General features: G+C 35.4%; 2 long non-coding RNA genes across 5 annotated transcripts in view; one reads left to right on the forward strand and one right to left on the reverse strand.

Moving 5' to 3' along the window:
• Window positions 1-22,593, reverse strand: part of LOC116079898 — a 66,031-nt gene that overhangs the window by 39,301 nt on the left and 4,137 nt on the right. For 2 of the 3 annotated variants that reach the window (XR_004114196.1, XR_004114195.1), the window contains exons 1-2: window positions 14,662-14,758; window positions 13,760-13,931 (exon numbers count right to left, since the gene is read on the reverse strand). This is a non-coding gene — a long non-coding RNA (uncharacterized LOC116079898). Of the gene's footprint in view, window positions 1-13,759; window positions 13,932-14,661; window positions 14,759-22,593 lie in introns of those variants that run through there. The other variant, XR_004114197.1, reaches the window with a different exon arrangement.
• Window positions 1-22,593, forward strand: part of LOC116079897 — a 57,425-nt gene that overhangs the window by 26,128 nt on the left and 8,704 nt on the right. The window lies entirely within an intron of this gene.

Below are 22,593 nucleotides of genomic sequence, written 5' to 3' on the forward strand. Positions count from 1 at the left end.
TGTATCCATTCCTTCGTTGAGGGACATCTGGGTTGTTTCCAGGTTCTGGCTATTATAAATAAGACTGCTATGAACATGGTGGAGCATGTGTCATTACATGATGGAGAATCTTCTGGGTATATGCCCAGGAGTGGTATAGCTGGGTCCTCTGGTAGAAATATGTCCAATTTCTGGAGGAACCGCCAATGCAAATCAAAACAACTCTGAGATTCCATCTCACACCAGTCAGATTTGCTAGGATAAAAAACTCAGGTGACAGCAGATGCTGGAGAGATTGTGGAGAAAGAGGAATACTCCTTCATTGCTGGTGGGATTGCAAGCTGGTTACAACCAATCTGGAAATCAGTCTGGCTGTTTCTCAGAAAATTGGACATAGTATTACTTGAGGACTCAGCTATACCACTCCTGGGCACATAGCCAAAAGATGCTCCAACATATAACAAGGACACGTGCTCCACTATGTCATCATAGCAGCCTTATTTATGATAGTCAGATTTTGGAAAGAACCCAGATGTCCTTCAACAGAGGAATGGATACAGAAAATGTGGTACATTTCCACAATAGAGTACTACACAGCTATTAAAAACAATGACTTCATGAAATTCTTAGGCAAATTGATAAAACTAGAAAATATTATCCTGAGTTAGGTAAGCCAATCACAAAAGAACATATGTGATATGCACTCACTGATAAGTGGATATTACCCCAAAAGCTCAGAATATCCAAGATACAATTCACAGACCACATGAAGCTCAAGAAGAAGGAAGACCAAAGTGTGAAAGCTTTGACCCTTCTTAGAAAGGGGAACAAAATACTCATGGAAGCAAATATGGAGACAAAGTGTAGAACAGAGACTAAAGGAAAGCCCATCCAGAGACTGCCCCACCTGGGGATTCATCCCATATATAGTCACCGAAGCCTGACACTATTGTGGATGCCAAGAAATGCTTGATGAAAGAAGTCTGATATAGAAGTCTCTTGAGAGGCCCTGTCAGAGCATTACAGGCTGCTCACAGCCAACCATTGAACTAAGCAGGTAGTCCCCAGTGGAAGAGTTAAGAGAAAGGACTGAAGGAGCTCAAGGGGTGTGCAACCCCATAGGAAGAACAACAATATCAACAAACCAGGCCCACCCCCATAGCTCCCAGGGACTAAGCTAGCAACCAAGGAGCACATATGGCTCCAGCTGCATAGGTAGCATAGGATGGCCTTGTCAGGCATAAATGGGAGGAGAGGTCCTTGGTCCTCTGAAGGCTCGATTGATTCCACAGTGTAGGGGAATTGAGGGCAGGGAGGCAGGAATGGATGGAAGAATACCTTCATAGAAGCAGTGAGATGGGGGATTGGATAGGGGGTTTCTGGGATGGGTTTAGGGAAATGAGAAGGGGGTTAACATTTGAAATGTAAATAAAGATATATACATACCTAGATATATAAAGAAAAATATCATTCAATGAGAAAATTAAAAATGATGAAACAAAAGTAGCTAAGATAAAGTTAAAGAAATATTTTAAATCTTTAACCACCAAGTAAACTAAAATTAAAACTACTTTAAGATTTTCTTTTACTCAAGTCAGTATGGTCATGAACAACAAAATAAATGGCAGATTGCATGACCTGGAAAAGATGTGTGAAAACAGAAAAAGCTATTCATTGATTATGGGAATTCAAACATGTACATCCACTATTGAAATCAGTGTAGCTGTTCTTCAGGAGGCTGGGAGTCAATGAACCTCAAAATCCAGCTATACAATTTGAGAGCATATACCCAGAAAAATATATTTCATACTACAGAGATACTTGCTCAATCAACTCTTGGCTGCTCTACTAACAATAGCCAGAAATTGGAAACAGTCTAGATATTCAACCATAGAATGTCAAAAAAAGCTATATTTATAAAACAAAATATTACATAACAGTTAAAATATTAAATTACAATATTTACAAGTAAATTGATGTAGATATTAATATATTGCATGTATTCTCTTACATATGGATGTTAGATTAAGCTTTTGATATGTATGGTGCAATCCAAATAAACACAGAAGTTAGATACCTATTTAGAGACCAGGGTGGAGAAGAGAATCTCCCAAAGAACGAAGAAAACAGTGTACTGTTATGGAGAGCTAAGGCCCGGATTAGAACATGAGAAGTAAATAGATAGGAGGGGTATAAAGGAAGGAATGTGGCATGGGACAGCTAACACTAAAGACCATGTTATTTACCATATGGAATCCTACTATTGTAGATCTTCCTATTATCTATACCTGCAAGAAGGTCTCTAAATGAAGTCCCACATAACAGGAGAGATAATGAGGATCCAATGAAGTCTCTGCCAAATGTTATAAAATTTAGTCAAATTTACTTTATATTATCCAGCCTTTCCCTTTGCATATACAACAACTATAAAATGGAACTTTTCTACTAAAGTTGAATGAGAAGATGATTATAGAGATGCTTTTAATAACACCACCAGAACTTTTATCTCTCAATGAGTGTCAGTCTCCTTTCCTGCTGTATAAAACACCTAGTGTTGTGAGCCATTTATTTTAATTCAGTTCAGGAGTATGCTTCTGAAAGCTAGCAGACGTTATTAGCCAGTGTGATAAATCATCCATTCAGCAAATTTCACTAGGATGGTACAAATATAGCTCTACTGCTCCTGGGCCATGCTCACTATTCATGCTATATCCAAAATAGAGCATGTGAACAATCAAAGAAATCTAAATAGTAATGATGAACTTATAATATTCCTCCTTATAAGCAATTCCAGTATAAATTTACATTATTTATTATATGAATATTTGGTTTTTAATTCCTATACAATTAACTGCCTGTTAACAGAAAAGTTCAGTAAAATCAGAATCATTACAAAAAGGCAAGAATATCTGTCTTTCAGCTTTTTTGTAACATGAACCTAAATTTTGATTGATTATGTTGAAAATACTTGGAAAAACTGAAATAAAAAATATAAGTCTTTATTGTATGCCAACATAAGAAACAGACACTCTCACCTCACAAAGACACTTCATGTATCAGTGGATATTAATTGTCCCCAAATGGTCACAAGAGGAAATGTACAGTGATTAGTTTTGTTAATGAGAATGTTAATTAGTTTGGTTTTGAGAAGTTAAATGTGGCATGACAAAAACATTGAATAAATCTACAACATCTTTGATCAAAGTGGAGCTTAGGTCAATACACTAGTCCTCATGACACAGACTGGTAAAGATATTTAAAAGCCTTATTTATAAATTCTTACCTATCTTATAAACTACATATGTAATGTATGCTCTGTAATATATATGTGTTTGTGTGGATGTATATGTCAGTGTATGATGAAGGATAAGCCTGTTTTCCATTATAAATAAATTATAAGAAAGAAAATATTGTCTGTATGAAAATCTTATGGGAGAGTTTCTGTAGTATAAATTAGTGGTAATGATTAACTTTGCTTTTTGTTGGACTTTTGAAACTTAGTTATGCCAAAGACTGTATTGCCCTTTTGGCTTGGATTTGGACTATTTACAATGAATTATACTCTTTATACATTCTTCCCATATTTGATTGTTGTACTCAATTAAACTGTATTATTTTTCATGATGATCCATGTGGCTGATTTTGACTTATTTTCATGTCTGTATAGCTTCATTTTTACTTTGTAAATACATCAAAATCACATTAGTTGCATACAATCAGAAGACAGAAGAATAACACCAGAACAGTAGATTTTACTAAGTTTTTACCAGCTATATTTAGAGTGGATACAGAAATCTAAATGATATTTAATCTAAGAATGAAGGAAAACTATAGTGACAACAGGTCCATGGGTTAAACCTCTTTAGGAAAAGTGCAACCTGCAAGTCTTCCCCAACCAAAGTATTTGGTAATTGCTGTACACAGAGCTTATTCACAGAAACAACAGAGGAGAGAGAGAGAGACAGAGCGAGCAAGAGAGAGAGAGAGAGAGAGAGAGAGAGAGAGAGAGAGAGGAGAGAGATTTCAGAAAGGCGTGTTCAGAGAGGAGATCAGCATAATTTTATCCAAGTAAGCCAATGTGACTAATGACCATGTTACAAAGTTTGTGGGAACTAGAAAAAGGAAAATGCTTACTCATTCTTTGATGGTGGATGTATAAAATTGTAGCTTCACAATAGAAGTCAGTATGATTCCCCCCAAAAATGGAAAAAAATGTACCACAAAATCAAGCTATAACACTCTATAGCCAAAGCACTCTACAGAACTCATTCTCCAAAGCTCTTTTCTCATCATGTTCATTGCATTTCTATTCATTTATAGCAAGGAAATGGAAACAGCTAGATGTTCACCAACAGATGAATGAATAACAAACATGTAGTAGATTTGTACAATGGCATTCAGTTGTTAAAAAATGAAAATATGAAATCTTTAGGAAGTAGATAGATGCAATCTTCCTGAGTGAGGTAACTTAAACACAGAGAGGCAAACATTGGATATATTTGCTTACATGTAAATGATAACTTCCTAAAGATAGATTTGTTAGTTTGTGTTTGTTTGTTTTCTAAACTGTCCATTCATTCATAGCCTCTCTGGGAAGGTTTCCATGGTGCTAGGATTACAAAAATAAGCTAGTGACACTGGATTATATATTATTTGCCACATAAAGGCAACTCTTGCAAAGTAGTTGTACTAATTTTTTATTTATTATTTGAAGTATATAATATGTAATTTTATCTAAAAATTTCTCATAGTAACCTGTTTATATAGATGTCTTGATTTCTTGAAGTCCAACATTCAATTCTAACATTAGATCTGAAGTTCAGCATATTTCTATATTGCCTAAGTTCCCCCTTTTCCACAGTAGCATTTCAACTCTTTATGTATCTATGAATCTGCTTAAAACTTTTGAACTGTAATATCATAGGCATTCATTTATTTTATTATTTCTAATTTTTATTTATAACCAAAGAATATTTGTTCTCTTTTTCTTTAATTTGCCTTTTTTCTTACTCAATATAATATTTTTGGGAGAAATTATTCATTTTGAAGAAGATGTATTAATAATGATTATATATTTTCCATGATATATAAAAACTAATTTGAAGTAAAAAAATATTAGGATAGGTACCAAAGACATCACAAAAGGAGTAAACATATTGTAACATACTGTAAAGTGAAAAATTATTACAGGAAAATTAATGTTAAAAACACAAGAAATATCAGTAAACTAATTAGAAATGCTAAAATTTATAATTCATACTAAAAAATTGGGGTAAGAATGTAAAATAATAATCCCTTTTATAAACTTCAGGAAGAGATTTGTCATCCACAGGCCAAAACTACTTAATACTATTTAGTAAATAAACTGATTTTTAAAATTTATAGTTTCACTCTTTAGATCTTTTCTTAGTTATCATTTAAGAAAACTGAAAGATGTATGTTGGCCTAAAAACTTTCAAAAGTGGGTTTAGGAAGTGGCTATTTTAAGTCAATGTGTTGTATATGTAAATCAGCATTAACAAGTTTGCTAAAAACCCATTTTAGGAATAAACTTCTCAATAAATGTATATATTTTCTATACTTCCATTTTTAAGCTCAGGAAGCAACAAAGGAATCTAAATTACCTATGACCAGAAACCAACATTAAGCACTAGTTGAAAACTAGTATTGAAAGAAATTAGGGGATCTTTTGTTAGAAAAAATGTTTATTATTTTGTTGGCATGGCTATTTCTAGAGTACCTAGCATGGTCTATGACTATTTAAAGGTTGTATTTCTCTATGTGCTGGTCTGGAACTATCGTCTAAGGAATATATCTTTCAAGTTCCCCTATCATAGGTTTTACACCAGTAAAGCTGGGAAAAGTAATTTTAATCCCTGAGGTAGAGAAGACACACTGCTAAGATAACCTTTACATTTATTAAATATTTCCCTTCACATTTAAATATTTTATGTCTCCAGAATTAATTCAACTTCAGTTTTGAGGCAATGGATAATTGTCAATATGTAATTTATCAGATCTATGAGCCTTAACCTTTTTAATAGGGTCACTACTTTATTAATGGCATCTGTATGTGTGTGGGGAAGAGGTGTCTATTTCAAGACTATGTATCATGTATTCCTGTTTTACTTGTCTAGTATTGCACAGTTTTCAAAATGTCTTAATTATTATGGCTCTATAATGGTTCTCAATACCATATAAAACTCTCAGAGGACAATTAGCTCTCTTCTCATAATCATCTTCCTCTGTCAGCCCACACAATAGCTATTTTTAAACATTACTATACATTCTTTCTGCATCCTGCCTTAGCGGTTCCCCATTACACTCAGCAGATACCTTGAGTCCTTCTTAATAGAGACTATAATGACTTCCCAGCTTTCCACTTCCAAGCATATCAGTGTCATCAATCATCCTTATAGCCTTCCTCCCAGAGTTGGTGGAAGAGCCTTTGTAGCTGGGAGATAGAATACTTGCAACTGTGGCTTGAATCCGTTCTCTACTTTGTTCAGGAACTTTATACTATCAATTTCTCTCTACACATTGATTTCTACAGGAAATATTTTTTATCTCCTTTTATAACAAAATTACAGAAACTTTCTATTAAAATTCATTTATTTCAAGCATAGCATTTCAAACTCCAAGTTCAGAGATATTTTGGTGTTTATTTTTCAATGTCAATATCTCTCATAAAGATGGCATTGCATTTTAAGTAATCTTAGAATTTCTACAGATTTTACTGTGTAGATCAAAATTATCTTCATAAACATTGTTCTAAACCATGATCAGTAATATATATTTAAATGATCTAGATTCATGTTTTCCATTTTTTTGTTTTGAATACTGCCAGCTTTTGCACTTCTAAATTTTCTTTTCCTCAATTGCTTATATTTGTTTGTCTTGAAAACTAGTTTCAAAATAGTTTTGATAATTCATTTTCCCTTGACATTTTCATAAATCTGTAGGTAAGATGTTCACTTCTCTTTTATATGCTCACCCCCCTCTCTGACTTATATCCCTTTTATCCTTGTCAAACCCCCTCTTCTCTATAGTGTTCTTTTTCATGTTTAAGTATTTTGGTTTTGTTTTGTGACCTAGTAAGTTTAGAGTCTCTCACTAGGTTGGGATCTGTGTATGGAACAGTCCAGCATAGCTTGGTAGATAAATATCTAAGGAAAATTACTCCCTGAATCCCAACATCCATCAGTAGCCAATCATTTGCCATGGAAGGAAAGATCCCCATGAGATCCTTCCCTCTTCAACACTGACTGTTTTCAGGTCAAGTCTAATATAAATCTAAGCTAGGCAACCACAGCTACTGTGTGTTCATAACAATAATGATGGCTGTGCTATGCCCAGAATTTAGTATTCCCATCTCTTATCTTCCAGTGGTTTTTATTCTTACCACTCTCTACAATAGCCCTTGAACCTTAGAAAGGGAATGATATATCCTCTTATATCTGAGCATTTACCAGTCCCTTTTTCTCAGCATATGTCTTTTTTTTTTCTTATTTGGACTTAAGACATATTGAAGTTTATAGTCAACATAAATATCAGTTAAACAGACAGTGTCAAATTGAAGAAAATGTAGTAACCAATAAGTATGCCACTCACAAGAAACCTTGTAAATCTCAAGACAATAATATATTTACATAAAAATATAAAAATTGGGACATACTTAATTTTCAAATGCTAAACATAATAAAGATGTTTTTGCCATCTGTCCCTGCTTCTGAAATTGAAAATAGTTTCTTTTATCACACAACATATTCCGATTATGATTTCCTTTCCCTCTATTACTCCAGGTTTCTTCAGATCCATGCTCCCATCCAGATCCTCCCCGCCTCCTTTGTCTCTCATTAGAAAAGAACAGGCTTCTAAAGCAGAACAAAAAATGTGATAAGATAAAACAAAAACTATCATTTCAGAATTAGAAAAGGAAAACAGACAGATGGAAAAAAAGACCGAGAAGTCACAAGAATCAGAGAATGTAGCAGATAAGAACAAATACAACAACCTGCAGCCAGACATTATGCAGAGAATTAGAAATCTTGGAATGTCTCCATCAAATCCCTTCCCTGTGGGCTCAGAGAACCCCTGGGAAGGGGAAGCTAAAATAGTGTAAGAGTCCAAGCTAAGGAGATGGAGGACACCAAGGAAACAAAGGCCTCTAAACCAATATGTCAAAGCTCATATGAGCTCACAGAGACTGAGGCAACAATCACAGTGTCTGTATGAGTCTGCACCAGGTCATCTGTGCATGTATTGATTTCCACTTTGGTGTTTTATGGATTCCAACCTGGGTGTCTGCCATTTTTATCACTCTCTTACATGGCCAACAGCTTCTTCATTCACACTACTCATTGTGAGGAGAAGCTTCTCCGGTTGGAGGCTGAGAGTAGCTTTCTTTACTTATTATTACTATTATTGTTGTTGTTGTTGTTTTTCGATACAGGGTTTCTCTGTGTAGCCCTAGCTGTCCTGGAACTCACTCTGTAGACGAGACTGGCCTCAAACTCAGAAATCCACCTGCCTCTGCCTCGCAAGTACTAGGATTAAAGGCATGTGCCACCATCACCCAGCTGAGAGTAGCCTTTCTTAATGGAAATAAACACAGATATTTAGGAATAAGTTTGATGTCATTTCTTCTTTATATTTTTTTGAAGTGTGTGTGTGTGTGTGTGTGTGTGTGACAGAGCAATATCAAAATATCAAAATCGTGCATTGTTGGAGGGATATGAGGGAATCTCTTTGATAACTTATGATGTAGAACATGGTGCTTTTGGTTGTTTATTTTTACAGCATCTCAAAGTCTTAGCCTCCCAAACCCTGAGGCTACTAGCAATCACTACCATGTCTGTCTTTCATATTTTCTTCTTATTCTATTATATTTTCTTCTGGATATTTATTCTGCTTTAGTAAATGACAAGAGTCTATAGTTCTACTCACGTAAAGGGTAAATGTGACTCATCCTTGAGTCTCCTTTATTACCCAGTACTCAACAAGAGCAAAGTAAGTGGACCCTATTTCTTCATTGTTATTTCAATTTCTCTCCTCGGATAACTTCTTACCTTTCCTGTGAAGCCACTGAACTCCACATACTTTAATATTGAAATCTCTACAGGGATGTTTGTGCAACTCTTCTTAAATGAAAATTTAATTTTCTTATCTATTCAAAACAACTTCATATAATTATTTTGCTGAAAAACAAACCTGTTTTTATTTTTGAATGAGAGATAACATTCATTCACAGAGATTATTTGAAATTTCTTGAAACATCAAACTATAGCTATGGGTCTAATATTAGTAACGAATGGAAGTTTATATTGTGATTTATACTGCTACATCACAGGTTACTCTGGATTATCAAACCATACATCCTAGGCCCTAGAAAGAACAAAAAAAGGAAAGGTGGGAAAAAGAGAGTGAGGGTAGACCCAGAAACATGGTGGAAGGAAAGTCAAAAGAAATTTGGAGCTTGAGAGGAGGATAGTCTGTTAACCGAGCATCTTGGCAATAAAAGAGAGAGCAGACATTACGCAGTAGGTGAGAGTGCCCTGGAGACAAGGAAATCCTACAGTGTTAAGAGTCCTAAGAGTCACTGTAACTCATAGCTAGAATGGGTGTATAGATACTTCCTATAGACATCTGCCAAAAGTTACATCCCATCCTACCCCTGCCTCATTTATAAATTGATTCTTTTAGAATATAATAAAATCAACTTTGATCACACACAGGCTTCCCATAACTCCTGAGAGGTCCATTGCCTTTGTCTATCCATCTAAGTTTGATCTTCTTTTATTTTCAAACCAGTCAAGTCAAACTTGCGTTGTCCATATACTCTTGCACATGTGGCCACCCACTGGAGTGTGGTCACCATACTCATCCTATTAGTACTAAACATTAAAAAACAAAAAACAAACAAGAACAAAAACAAACAAAAAGATGGTCTTTCTATGTTCTAGGAGATATCGGTGCCCCAGGTTGCAGCTGGGACTGCATACCCACCTGGCCCTTCTTGTGTGTGTTTTGCTGGGCTTGAGTTTGGGTAGGACTGGTGTATGCCTTTACTACATCTATAAATGCACATGTACAACTGCACTGCTATGTCCAGTAAAACAGTTTCCTTATAGTCTTGACCCACTTTCAACTCTACAAAGTTTCAGCTTTCTCTTGGCAATTATCTCTGAGCCTTGGGAGGAGGGGAATAATGTTTTTTAATGCAAACACAGTGAATGCTGGAATGTGGTAAAAGGGGAATACCTATTAATTTCTGAGTGTAGAAAATCTTGCATCCACAAGGAAAATCAGGAAGGAGGCTTCTCTAAATCTGAAAATAGGTCTACCACAAGATTCAGCTATGCTGCTCTTGGAAATATATCCAAAAGACTCCTGATACCACTTAAAGAAATATCTATGTGTTTTGCTGCTATATTTGGTATTTAAAAAGTAGAAATGCAGTTACTGAATAAATAACAATATGATCAGCTTATTTTCCCCTCAAATTATAAAGAAGAATCTATGACTGACAACTAAGAAGAAATGGAGAGTACTTTGTCTTACAGTAAAATAATCCTGTCAATAAAAATTAAGTCAGGGTTAGCTTAAGTCAGGAGAGCTTAGTATGCATGCTAAAGTCTCTTAGTTTAAGAAAATACTCAATATGGTAAAAATAAATCAAAGAGAAATAAATCACTTAAAGAGATTATAGTATATCATATGAATTGAATTTTAATAGCTAATTTTAACCTAATTGCATATAATTTGTATCAATTCTTATTTTTACCATATCATGAAAGATTTGTGAATACATTTCATCTGCTTTTGAGTAATATTAAATGATCCTTTATGTTTACATATTTTCTAAAACTACAGATTTCCATCTATTTTTGTATGTAGAGATGATTGCATCCATCTTTTAAAAAAAATATTTACTTGCCTAAGGCAGGGTGGCACATGCCTTTAATCCTAACACTTTGGAGGCAGAGGAATATGGATCTCTGTGAGTTTGAGGACAGTTTGATCTACAGAGTGAGTTCTAGGACATCCGGTATTATACAAACCGACCTCTCCCAATAATCCAATCTCCAAATTACTTCTTTATTTGTTTTATGTGTATATGAGTTTTGTCAGCATTCATATATGTGTACCAAGTACATGCAGTGCACACAGAAGCAAGGACAGGTATCAGATCCTCTGAAACTGGAGCTACGTGTGGCTGTAAGCTGCCACTTGGGTACTAGAAACTAGATCCCAGTCCTCTGCAAGATCAGTAAGTGTTCTTCACCTCTGAGTCATCTCTCCAGTCCCTAATTATATAATTTTAAGTGGATCAAAGTACATTACTTCATAACTGTTCTCCAATCCCTGATTTCTTTCTTCTAAGCCTGAAGGAGAACATATACCTATGTGTGCTAAAAATCCAGTGATACTTGAGTGTGTCTCTTTTACATGCAGGAGGACAAGTCTATCTACAATATCTTCTGTTGTCACTGCATTTTTGCACAAGTGACTTCTTCATGTAATTAAAAAATGGTATTTTATCAACACCATTTTCTGTGAAAGCCTTAGTACTATACCTTCAGTTTCAGGAGGAAAAGGATAGTGGAAAGCTGATGCTGGTCTGAGGCAATGAGAGGAATCTCTCTATGACTACCATTTTCCCTGCACACAGATTCTGTATTCCAGGGATCACTGACATATAGCCCCTGGTTCCCAAATACTGTGTCATGCAGAAGAAGAGTTCGAAGAAGTACCTGAGGCTTTCTCTAGTTTCATTCTGTTTTGACAAACACTATGACCAGGAACTACCTAGAAAATCCAATTTTCAGTTTAGAAATTACAATCTATCACCTAGGGAAGTCAAGATAGATTCTGAACACAAGGACTGAAACATAAACATGAAGCCAAACCTTAGAGGAATACTGCTGTTGGCTTGCTGACAGGCTCAGTATTAGCCGGCCTCATTGTACAGCTTAAGACCTACCCAGAGAATGGTGTTGCCCAGAGTATGATTAGAGATCATAAACAATCAAGAAAATACCACAAGAATATGCTTGCCTTACTTAGGGTCCTTTTGAGTCACAGAACATACGGAATGTCTCTATATATGAAGAGAATTTATTGTAATGAATTGCAGTCTATATTCAAACTAACCCTACAATTAGCAGCTATAAATGGGAAGTCCCATGAGGCTAGGTGTTTAATCTGGTCTTCTGTAGAAATAGATCCCATCAGATGTGCTGGCAAGTGTGTGCGAGCAGTCAATGAATGAATCTTCATTCTTCCAATTCTCCTTGTGTAGGTCTCTAGCAGAAGGTGTGGCCCAGATTAAAGGTGTGTACCACCATACCTGGATCTAAAACTTGTTTATTTTCTAGGCTGGCCATGAACTCAGAGATCTGCTTGCCTCCGTCTCCTTGGAGTAAAGGCTTGTGCTACCCTGCCTGGGCCTAAGACTTTCATAGCCACAATGCCTCAAGATCACTGTGTAAAGATGCAGGTCAGAAACCTGTCTTTTAGCCTCAAGATCTGGATCATAGGTATGCCCTCTATTTCTGGACTGTAGTTCATTCCACTTGTAGTCAAGTTGAGGAAAAACCATCATAGTGCCCAAAGCCAAATCTGATCCTGGAAATTCCTCAGATGAAACTCCCTTCTTAGGTGGCTCTTGGCCATGTCAAGTTAACAGATAAAGCTAACTAGGATAAAGCACGGATTTACGTGAAAATAGAGTGTGGGTATTTTGAGACTAATTCCTCTGGCTTCATTTTTGTCAATGAATCTTTTAAAGTGTCTCATTAATTATCTAAGTTAAAATACACTACAAGACATTAAAGCCCAGAGGGGGAAAACTCAGCATCACATCTCAGAAATAAGACAAATAAAGTAAACATAATCTTATTTGAGTTTACACACAAACATACACATATAAATATACACATACATGCACAAACACAAATACACACATGTACATACACACAAATACACACATGCACACACACAAACACTCATACAAATACACACATGCACATACACACACAAACACACAAATACACACATGTACATACACACATACACACACACACAAACACATACATATTACTTCAATATGCAAACATATGGATAAGCAATCACGTAGCATGATAATTTGATGGTATATAGTCCTAAGAGGAAAAGTATACTCGTTGTTTTATCACTCACTTTGCTTGACTACATAACATTATCTGGTACATGACTTTATTAGAAATGTGTTTATACTATTGAATAAATTTGAATAAAGTTGGGTACTAATAATAATTTTAGCTTCATAGTAAACCTGCATTGTAATGAATTTCCTGTTTTGGGTAGGTTTTTATCTTATTTTTTGACTCATCAATCTTTTAAATCACTCATTTCCCTTTGCAAAATGTTGTTTGCATAAGGGAAAACAGAGAAGTGAGGTTGGATGCCAGATGTTTAATTAGCACCACTTCATCTCACCCACATCAAGTAGCTTAATGTTCTTATGGAGAAAGAAATTTTGTCAGTATTTCATTTCAAAGATGCAGCAAGTCCTTCTCAGTGATTTAATGACTTTGTAATCCAAATTAGTTAATACATCAAATGAACAGGGAAAGTATATGCTATTTTCATAGTGAATTTTCGCAAGCACTGGAAGGTCAAGGAATCATGCTTGAGATGTTTATGTAAAGGTGTAAGAGTATAATTAGATCTGTTTGCATATATTTACTTACAGAACAGACTGTTTTCTTTCTAAGCAGAAAATTAGAGTGTAAATTACCTGAAGTATTATGAAGGGAAGTTCATAATTATTCTTCAATTAAAATCTTTTATTCTGCTTTACTCTTAGTGCATAGTTCTAGCCTCCTCTTATTAGACAAGTCATTTTGGAGATCTCACTCTTGGTTGTCTATGTTCAAAGGATTTATCTCCAACCTAGCTCCAAAGATTGCCTGGATAAAATATATATAAATATTAAGTTTTGAGGTACAATGAAAGTATATAATAGATGTCACACATCTTTATTATGACTTTTTCCAAAAGGGCTAATTATTTATTACTTATTGCCTCTTCTAAAAATAAAATATAATAAATACTTAAATGATAGTCTAAACTTCCTCTGAAATACATGAGTAATGACTAGCATTTTGTAAGACATCACAATATATAATAAAATACAAAAGTCCTCTTGAACACAGATAATTTTAATCTAATAATTCGTTTTTAAATGTCTTCACTATCACATTTAACTTAATTAAAATCATGAATATTATGTAGTCACTTTTATATATTAGCTTCACTTATTTAGACATTAGTATTTTAAATTTGCATATCTTTGTGATAAATCTGTCATTAAGTTTTAGGAATAGCATCAACTTCTAAGACCAAATCCCCAAAAGGTTATGAATGTAAAAATGTTTTCAGTATATTCCAACATATAATTGAACTTTCCTAAGGCATAATCTCAAATAAATGGCAAAGGCAATGTGCAGAAACTCAATATACCTGGGCATGTCTGAAAAAAAAAAAAAAAGGACCAAGCTGGTAGTGACCAGGAAGTTAAATGTGAATGGGAGCATTCAGAGTGGCTGAAAATGGTATATAACCTACTACCAGAAGAAAAAAATCATTAGTCAGTCCTACTCAGCTGTGAGCTGTGTGAGAGCCAAAATCATGACTTACCTATGAATATATGCCCACAACCTTGTTCCACAATGATTCCACAATCTTGGATTTTACCTTTGATGATGATGATGATGATGATGATGATGATGATGATGATTACACCCTAGAAAATTATATTACACTCTAATTTTCTGCTTAGAAAAAAATAATCCAATGATTGTTCCACAATCTTGTCCACAATGTCCCACAAGTAACAATGATGACAAGAACATCTTGCAAGTAACCAACTACTTTCTTATAGGATTTAAGATATATTCCTGAAGATGAAATTCATACCCAGCCAGCACCAATTTCAGGCCAAGAACCATGGCTAGAGGCCATAAGCACTAGGGAAGAACCTCCTACTAATAGACAAATGTATATAGTGCTAAATTTATTCCTAGAGAAGAGTATGTCTCTCAATCTTCATCAGAGAGACTTTTTGTAGTAGACAGTGATGCGCATAAAGACCCTCAACTAACCAAGATGCAGAGAGTAAGTGACTCCATAATATCCAGCCCTAAATAGGACATCCAACTCATGTCCTTTCCTTCCAGGGCAGGGATCATTGTACAAGATGTGACAGAAGTGCTAAGTGGTAGAGTTACTACTTCTGGAAACTGTGGAGCTGACACACATTTGAACTCACAGGGGTCACAAGAGCATCTGGGCACCCAGTAAAGTTTAAGGCAGAGCAAATCCAAGCGTGAAAAGAAGTGGACACAAAGTACCACCCTTAGCCAAGGAGCGTTTGGCAGTTTAGAGCCACATTAAGCTATAGATTTTTTTTTTAAAGATTTATTTATTATATGTAAGTACACTGTAGCTTTCCTCAGACACACCTGAAGAGGGCATCAGATCTCATTACAGATGGTTGTGAGCCACCATGTGGTTGCTGGGATTTGAACTCAGGACCTTTGGAAGAGCAGTCAGTGCTCTTAACCACTGAGCCATCTCACCAGCCCCAAAGCTATAGATTTTAACATCTACCTCACCTTCTAGCATTAGAAAATTGAAACACCAAAAGGGTAACTAGTTGGTGGTAAGGTAGTAAGAATTGATTAAAACTAATATTATACAATTCTGCATGCTTTTGGAAATATGTAATAATGGAGAAACTGGGAAAGGGTCCCCTTTTTCCAAATTTTCTCAGAGCCCCTGCTCTTATACCAGAACTACTCATAGCATTATCCCAATGCTAACATTGCAACTAGAGAAATGGCAATAAAGTCTTTAACTTGAACAGTCCTTTCATTTCACTGAAAGGCATAGAAGTTCAGAAAATATGTGGGATCCTAAGAAACATTTAATCTTTCCAGTGGATTGTGTAGCACTATGATTCAACTATTATCTTACATGCAAGAGAAAAAAAATAAATTTTTAATAAGCATTTTTTTCCGGTGGTATTTACTACAAATGTATCACTATAGCATTCTAGGTATTAAAACTGTTCCTTAGATATAATCCATTGTAGAATCATCCATGTTGTAAAGGAACTTGGATAAGAAGCTACAACTTGAAATGATTATCTCAAGAATAAATTTAGTTCAAGGAATAAGTTAGGGCTAATTTGCTCAGAGTCAGATATGCATAACCAACACACATGTGTTTCCTAGGTGTGTAACTAGAAGGAGGGTGATGTGCATAAGAGAGCCTGATGAAAAATATTTATACACTGATGGTACTAGGAGATAACTTATAACAAAACCTAGGGCTTTCCACATTTAAGAGATGTGATAGCCAGAAAAAAGGAGGTTATATTGACAAGAACATTCAAAATATACCCATTCAAAACACTGACTTTAGATTAAATCTGATAGATTTTGTTTGTCTCCTTTTCTTCTCCATGCCTATAGTTAACAACCATATAGTCAATTTCATCATTAGAATCATCTCGAATGGAAAGAGAACTTTCAGAAATATATATTTTTGCTAAGTCATATTTTATTTTTCATATAAATTCACATTTTTATTTTCCTTATATATTGTCTAGTATCAGTCTAACTATAATATAGTTTTAGATATTTTTCCATTTGTTTGGAAGCTTAATGTTCTTTTTTCCATTTGTTTCTCTCTTTATGAGGACTTGTAGTTTGGGGATAATTATTCACATCAAGTAATGTTCAAGTTAATTTCAGCAGCATCTCAAAAACGCAATAGCTATTTTTATATTTGGCTTATTTTAATGTTTTATCAATAAAGGAAATAAAAACTCATATGCTGATGTAGAAAATAACCACTAAAGTTCATCTCTCACATGTAATGCATGGTTACAGTGAAAAATAAAGGATGCACATTGTACTTCATAGACAGAAGATTGCATTGCTACATGAGTATATTGTATTATCACTTGAAATAAAAGTATTTCCATTTATTTTACCAGAATTCTATCCTACCTTGTAGGTATTTCTATTGACTGAAACAACTTAACAACAGCCATGAGAAATAATAACCACAAATTAATAGGTCTATCAAAATTTAAAATAAGGAGGGAGGATGGGATAGGGGGTTTCTTGGGGGCAGGAACCAGGAAGGGGATAACATTTGAAATGTAAATAAAGAAAATATCTTATATTTTTTTTAAAAAATTGTTAAATTATTCTGATTTTTTTATTTTAATTTTTATTATCAGTTTTATATTTTTACAGTCCAGTCATTGCACCCTTATAGGTTCCCCCCTCCCACAGTTCCTTATCCCATTCCTCCTTCCCCCTGTCTCCAAGAGGAAGTCTCCAAGCCCCCACCCCCCTCCATGCCTCTCCACTCTCTGGATCCTCAAATCTCTGGAGGGTTAGGCCCATCTTCTCCCACTGAGGCAAGACCAGGTAGTCCTCTGCTATATATGTGTCAGGGGCCTAAGACCAGCTAATGTATGCTGCCTGGTTGTTGGTTCAGTGTCTGAAAGATCTCGGGGGTCCTGGTTAGTTGAGACTGCTGGTCTTCTTATGAGGTTGTCCTCCTCCTAAGCTTCTTTCAGCCTTTCCCTGATTCAACCACAGGAGTCCCTGATTTTAGTCCAATGGTTGGGTGTAAGTATCTGTGTCTGCCTCAGTCAGCTGCTTGTTGGGCCTCTTGGAGGACAGCCATGCTAGGCTCCTGTCTGTAAGCACATCATCGCAGCAGTAACAGTATTAGGAAAAAAAAAAAAAATCACATGATCAGACCAGGCAGAGGTGGCTCACGCCTTTAATCCTAGCACTTGGGAGGCAGAGGCAGGCAGATTTCTGAGCTCGAGGCCAGCCTGGTCTACAGAGTGAGTTCCAGGAGAGCCAGTACTACACAGAGAAATCCTGTCTCTAAAAACAAATAACAAAACAAAACAAAAAAATCACATGATCATCTCATTAGATGCTGAAAAGGCATTTGACAAAATGCAACACCCCTTCATTTCATTCTGATTTTATATTTTACTTTTCTATGTCTAGTTTTGTATGATTCTAAGATATAGAACAGAATGAATGGTTTTATATTTTTACAGTACATTGTGATAAGATTATCAAAAACATTAAATTTTACTTTTCTCAATTTTTAGATAAGAAATTTTCTGTACACAGAAATAGGATGAGTGTCAGCATCACAGTTCCAACAAATAGAAAGAAAAAAATAGGTCTCAGAATTGGTCATGTCAGGGAAACAGCTCAGGCAATAAAATGCTTACCTTAAAAAAAGAAGGCCCGGGTCTGATTCTCAGAACTAATGTAAAATAGTTGGGGAAGGGCAGAAACAGGCAGTTCCCTGGAGTAGTCATATAAGCTGTCCTTATATTTTTGGTAAGTTCCAAGCCATCAAGAGGTCTCCGGGAAAGCAAATGTGGATGGTACTCGAGGAAACACACCCATAATTGTGCCTTTGTTTCCATAGTGTATGAGTCTACACTTTACCACATACAATTTTAATTTTCATCCTTTTCCAGGGACTAAAAGAAATGAATCCTGATTTTCTTGAGGTGTGAAACACTACATTATATATTATATGAGAAAAGGTATTACAAAATTACAATAGTTAAAATGGGCAGGAGGTAAAAATGAACAATAAAATGTAATTATTTCAGGAAATGTTTAAAACATTCCAAACTACAGAACTATCGAAATGTCTTTGCTCAGTGACTAGTTTAAGTCTCCCAATATTATATTCAGCTATTTTCAGAAAAAATCATTTCAAGATGAAATTATACTCAGACAAGTAGAAAGGAAATTTAACACTCATTGATTGTCTTGACCTAAAGGTATATATATATAATTACATAAGTAACTCACATGCTACTTAATATTGCATATCACATCTATGTAAATTAACAAAATAAAGGAAATCTGATGCATTTATATCCACACTATTCTTCCCTTACTTTCTCCATTGTACTTAAAAGAACTGATCAACTCTATGGTGCTTCCTATTTTGTTGGAAGTATATTTTAATAAATGTTTATTACCCAAACCTTTTCATCTTTTATGTATTAATTTCTTGGGAATCAAACTTGTATTTTTATTAATAGATTAGCAGAATCTAAACAGAAATACCTTGGCATTCTATACTAGCATATACAATATTTAACACTAGCCAAAGATGAGAATGTACTCTGAAAGGACAAACTCTATCCCTAGAGCTTATGGGTCAACCAATCTAAACTATGTAAGTTCCAGGATAATGACATACCCTCTCTCAAATACAAAAAGTTGACCTTACCTGAGGAACCACCACCAACATTATCTTATGGTTTCTGTTGTTTATCTCCCTTTTCTTTTTCTTTCTTTCTTTTTTTGTTTTGTTTTGTTTTTCTGAGCCAGGGTTTCTCTGTATAGCCCTGGCTATCCTGGAACTCACTCTGTAGACCAGGCTGGCCTCGAACTCAGAAATGTGCCTGTCTGTGCCTCCCAAGTACTGGGATTAAAGGCATGCACCACCACTGCTCAGCGTTTATCTCCCTATTCATTTCTGATTTTATTAATTTGGATACTGTCTCTGTGCCCTCTGGTTAGTTTATCTATCTTGTTGACTTTCTCAAAGAACCAGCTCCTGGTTTTATTGATTCTTTGTATGGTTCTTTTTGTTTCTACTTGGCCGATTTCAGCACTGAATTTGATTGTTTCCTGCCATCTACTCCTCTAGGGTGTCTTTGCTTCTTTTTGTTCTAGAGCCTTCAGGTGTGCTGTAAAGCTCTAGGAGAGAGCTGTTAGTGTAAGCTCTCTCCAGTTTCTTTTTGGATGCACTTAGAGCTATGAGTCTTCTTAGCACTGCTTTCAATGTGTCCCATAGGTTTTGGTATGATGTGCCTTCACTTTCATTAAATTCTAAAAAGTCTTTAATTTCTTTCTTTACTTCTTCCTCACCCAAGTTATCAAGTAGAGCATTGTTCGGCTTCCTTGAGTATGTGTGTTTTCTGTTGTTTTTGTTGGAATTTAAGACCAGCCTCAGTCTGTGGTAATCTGATAAGGAGCATAGGATTATTTCAATCTTCTTGTACCTGTTGAGACCTGTTTTGTAACCTATTTTATGGTCAATTTTGGAGAAGGTACCATGAGGTGCTAAGAAGAAGATATATTCTTTTGCTGTAGGTTGAAATGTTCTATAAATATTTATTATATCCATTTGGTTTATAAGTTCTGTTAGTTTCAATGTGTCTCTGTTTAATTTCTGTTTCCATGAGGAGAGTGGGGTATTGAAGTCTCTCACTATTATTGTGTGAGATGTAATGTGTACTTTGAGCTTTTGTAAAGTTTCTTTTATAAATGTGGGTACCCTTGCATTTGGAGCATAGATGTTCAGTACTGAGAGTTCATCTTGGTACATTTTTCCTTTGTAAGTATGAAGTGTCCTTAATTATCCTTTTTGATAACTTTTGATTGAAAGCCTATTTTATTAGACATTAGAAGGGCTACTCCAGCTTGTTTCTTGGGACCATTTGCTTGGAAAATTGTTTTCTAGCCTTTTACTCTGAGGTAGTGTCTGTCTTTGTCACTGAGGTGGGTTTCCTGTATGCAGCAAAATGCTGGGTGCTGTTTATGTATCCAGTCTGTTAGACTATGTCTTTTATTGGGGAATTGAGTTCATTGATGGTAAGAGAAATTAAGGAAAAAGTGATTGTACTTCCTGTTATATTTGTTGTTAGAGGTAGAATTATGTTTATGTGGCTATCTTCTTTTAGTTTTGTTGAAAGATTACTTTTTTGCTTTTTCTAGGATATAGTTTCCCTCCTTGGGTTGGTGTTTTCTATCTATTATCCTTTTAGGGCTGGATTTGTGGAAAGATAATGTGTAATTTTGGTTTTGTCATGGATATCTTGTTTTCTCTGTCTATAGTAATTGAGAGTTTTGCTGGGTATATTAGTCTGGGCTGGCATTTAAGTTCTCTTAGTGTCTGTATGACATCTGCCCAAGATCTTCTAACTTTCATAGTCTCTGGTGAGAAGTCTGGTGTAATTCTGATAGGTCTGCCTTTATATGTTACTTGACCTTTTTTCCCTTACTGCTTTTAATATTCTTTTTGTTTAATGCATTTGGTGTTTTGATTATTATGTGACAGGAAGAATTTCTTTTCTCATCCAGTCTATTTGGAGTTCTGTAGGTTTCTTATATGTTCATGGACATGAGAACCTAAACTCTTTCTTTAGGTTAGGGTAGTTTTCTTGTATAATTTTGTAGAAGATATTTACTGGCTCTCTTCTTACTTCGCTGTCTTGTCTACTTATTATCCTTAGATTTGGTCTTCTCATTGTGTCCTGGATTTCCTGGATGTTTTGGATTAGGAGATTTTTGCATTTTGCATTTTCTTTGGCTGTTGGTTCAATGTTTTCTATGGTATCTTTTGCCCCTGAGATTCTCTCTTCTATCTCTTGTATTCTGTTGGTGATGCTGGCATCTATGTCTCCTGATTTCTTCCCTAGGTTTCCTAATTCCAGAGTCTCTCTTCATGATTTCTTTATTGTTTCTCGTTCTATTTTTAGATGTTAGATCATTTTGTTTATTTCCTTTATCTTTTTGATTGTGTTTTCTTGTAATTCTTTCAGAGATTTTGTGTTTCCTCTTTAAGGGCTTCTACCTGTTTACTTGTTTCCTCCTGTATTTCTTTAAAGAAATTATTTATGTCCTTCTTGAAGTCCTCTATCAGCCCCATGAGAAGTGATTTTAGATCTGAGTCTTGCTTTTCTGGTGTGATGATGTATTCAGGACTTGCTATGGTGGGAGAATTTGGGTTTTGATGATGCCAAGTAACCTTGGTTTCTGTTGCTTTTGTTCTTATGCTTGCCTCCTGTCATCTTGTTATCTCTAGTACTACCTGCCCTTGCCATATCTGACTGGAGCCTGTCCTTCCTGTAAACCTGGTTGTGTCAGAATTCCTCAGAGTCCAGCTGTCTATGTGATCCTGTGATTACTGTATCCTGTGATCTCAAGATTCTGGGTATGTCAGTGTTCCTGGGTTTGAAGCTGCCTCTGGGATCCTGAGATCCTGGCTGTGCTAGAGCTCCTAGGAGTGGAGCTTCCTCTGGGTGCTGTGAGACAGGCTGCACAGTTTAAAGGTAAACTGGTGCAGACCAGAAGGTTCAGTTGAGTTTTAATATGTTAGTTATACCATCATATCCTCAGCCAAGCATTAGCCAAAAAAGGAAAAGAGAACTTTTAGATTTGAAGCAGAACTCTGCTGTAAAAGATTGCTCAGTTATCTTTGATAGTATGGCCAGAGATTTCAAGGGACACATTCTTTGGTCTGGGAAACAAACAAAATTTCTTGTTATTTTTACTATGAGCTTTTATGTTTTTATATTATATAACTTATACTATATTCCAGAAGTTATTAAGCACGAAGGCCCTAAATAAAATGTCAGAGAGGCTACTCCTATGTTTTCTCATTAGCATGGCTACTCCTGGGCATATACCCAAAAAATACAGCAACATGTCACAAGGACACATGCTCTACCATGTTCATAGCAGCCTTATTTATAATAGCCAGAACCTG

The sequence above is a fragment of the Mastomys coucha genome, unplaced genomic scaffold (assembly GCF_008632895.1).
Source record: "Mastomys coucha isolate ucsf_1 unplaced genomic scaffold, UCSF_Mcou_1 pScaffold6, whole genome shotgun sequence".
NCBI lineage: Eukaryota > Metazoa > Chordata > Mammalia > Rodentia > Muridae > Mastomys > Mastomys coucha.